The sequence below is a fragment of the Ascidiella aspersa genome, chromosome 5 (genome assembly GCF_963924565.1).
Source record: "Ascidiella aspersa chromosome 5, kaAscAspe10.2, whole genome shotgun sequence".
Lineage (NCBI taxonomy): Eukaryota > Metazoa > Chordata > Ascidiacea > Phlebobranchia > Ascidiidae > Ascidiella > Ascidiella aspersa.
The window spans coordinates 10,716,705-10,719,204 of NC_139451.1; the positions used below are offsets into that span (position 1 = coordinate 10,716,705).

At 54.2% G+C, this 2,500-nt stretch overlaps 2 non-coding genes across 2 annotated transcripts in view; both read left to right on the plus strand.

Annotated features, from left to right (window-relative positions):
- Positions 1-369: 369 nt before the first annotated feature.
- On the plus strand, positions 370-2,180 carry LOC146143308 (small subunit ribosomal RNA). The gene has a single exon (XR_014500794.1). It is a non-coding gene; the product is annotated as a small subunit ribosomal RNA (ribosomal RNA).
- Positions 2,181-2,427: 247 nt separating this feature from the next.
- Positions 2,428-2,500, plus strand: part of LOC146143309 (5.8S ribosomal RNA) — a 154-nt gene continuing 81 nt past the window's right edge. The window contains exon 1 of the ribosomal RNA XR_014501059.1: positions 2,428-2,500. This exon is cut by the window's right edge and continues 81 nt beyond it. This is a non-coding gene — a ribosomal RNA (5.8S ribosomal RNA).

A 2,500-nucleotide genomic window follows, 5' to 3' on the forward strand; every position in this document is an offset into this window, starting at 1 on the left:
CTATACTTGTGGGAGCTGACAAGCTTCGACAAGTAAAGAATCGGTGAAAAGGCGATTGGCTCGCTGGGCAGATGTTGCTGCTGCGCGAAGAGCCGAGTGTCAGTTTGTCGGGTTCTGAGCGGTCGCTTCGGCGAAGTTGTCTGGCGTGCGTTGCGCTCGCGCCGGTGTTGGCGACGTGGCGGTCGAAAGGCCTGCCGACGAAGTCTTACTCCGGCGGGTGCGACGGGCGGTGACGGTTTTCTGAGTTCGGGCAGCCGAGCAAAGAACGAAATTTTAACGGAGAAGCCTTCGGGTTTCGCATCGACCGAGCGACGGCGCCGCATCAGCGGCGCCTCCTTCGTCGGCCTTTCGGGGCTACGCTAAAGTAGCTACCTGGTTGATCCTGCCAGTAGTCATATGCTTGTCTCAAAGATTAAGCCATGCAAGTCTAAGTACGAGCTCTCGTACAGTGAAACTGCGAATGGCTCATTAAATCAGTTATGGTTCATTTGATCGTACGTTTTACGTGGTTAACTGTGGAAATGCTAGAGCTAATACATGCGTGAAGCGCCGACCTCGCGGGAGGCGTGCTTTTATCAGACCAAAAACCGACCGGGCTTCGGCCCGCAACCTTTGGTGACTCTGGATAACTTTGCGGATCGCACGGTCTCGCACCGGCGACGGATCATTCAAGTGTCTGCCCTATCAACTTTCGTCGGTACGGTACTGGCCTACCGAGGTTCTTACGGGTAACGGAGAATCAGGGTTCGATTCCGGAGAGGGAGCCTGAGAAACGGCTACCACATCCAAGGAAGGCAGCAGGCGCGCAAATTACCCATTCCCGACGCGGGGAGGTAGTGACGAAAAATAACAATACAGGACTCTAAACGAGGCCCTGTAATTGGAATGAGTACACTTTAAAACCTTTAACGAGTATCCATTGGAGGGCAAGTCTGGTGCCAGCAGCCGCGGTAATTCCAGCTCCAAAAGTGTATATTTAAGTTGTTGCGGTTAAAAAGCTCGTAGTTGGATTTTGGGCGCAGGCGGCCGGTCCGTCGCAAGGCGTGTACTGGCCGTCCTGGCCTCACCTCCGGTTCTCCGCCGGTGCCCTTGACTGAGTGTCGGCGGCGGCCGGAACGTTTACTTTGAAAAAATTAGAGTGTTCAAAGCAGGCGATTCGCCTGAATAATGGTGCATGGAATAATGGAATAGGACCTCGGTTCTATTTTGTTGGTTTTCGGAGCGCGAGGTAATGATTAAGAGGGACAGACGGGGGCATTCGTACTGTGCCGTTAGAGGTGAAATTCTTGGATCGGCGCAAGACGAACGACTGCGAAAGCATTTGCCAAGAATGTTTTCTTTAATCAAGAGCGAAAGTCAGAGGTTCGAAGACGATCAGATACCGTCCTAGTTCTGACTATAAACGATGCCAACTAGCGATCGGGGGGCGTTAGTTTTACGACCTCTCCGGCAGCTTGCGGGAAACCAAAGTCTTTGGGTTCCGGGGGAAGTATGGTTGCAAAGCTGAAACTTAAAGGAATTGACGGAAGGGCACCACCAGGAGTGGAGCCTGCGGCTTAATTTGACTCAACACGGGAAATCTCACCCGGCCCGGACACAGTGAGGATTGACAGATTGAGAGCTCTTTCTTGATTCTGTGGGTGGTGGTGCATGGCCGTTCTTAGTTGGTGGAGCGATTTGTCTGGTTAATTCCGATAACGAACGAGACTCTGGCTTGCTAACTAGTTACGCGACCCAATCGGTCGGCGTCTAACTTCTTAGAGGGACTAGTGGCGTTTAGCCACACGAGATTGAGCAATAACAGGTCTGTGATGCCCTTAGATGTTCGGGGCCGCACGCGCGCTACACTGACCGGATCAGCATGTGCTCGCCTTGGCCGACAGGTCTGGGTAACCCGCTGAACCCCGGTCGTGCTAGGGATAGGGAATTGCAATTATTTCCCTTGAACGAGGAATTCCCAGTAAGCGCGAGTCATTAGCTCGCGTTGATTACGTCCCTGCCCTTTGTACACACCGCCCGTCGCTACTGCCGATTGAATGGTTTAGTGAGGTCCTCCGATTGGACCTGGCGCGGCCGGCAACGGTCGAGCCGGCGTCCGAGAAGACGATCTAACTTGATCATTTAGAGGAAGTAAAAGTCGTAACAAGGTTTCCGTAGGTGAACCTGCGGAAGGATCATTAACGGTCTCGCAAACGCTTCGGCGAACGCGAAACTCGGACAAGCGAGAGAAAAAGTTTTTGCTACCCGGCGCCCGACCCGCGAGGAGCGGCGCGCCGGCCGGCGATTCGGTCACCCGGTAATGTTTGCGCGTCGAGTGCCGCGGTGCCGCGCGCTCCGGCTTCAAGCGTCGGCCTGGCCGACCGCTCGGCGCGGTATATTTTGTCACCCTTTAGTGCGAGGCACTGTGCGAGCGAAACAATCGTGGATGGCTCTTGGCGGTGGATCACTCGGCTCGTGAGTCGATGAAGGACGCAGCTAGCTGCGTGAATTAGTGTGAATT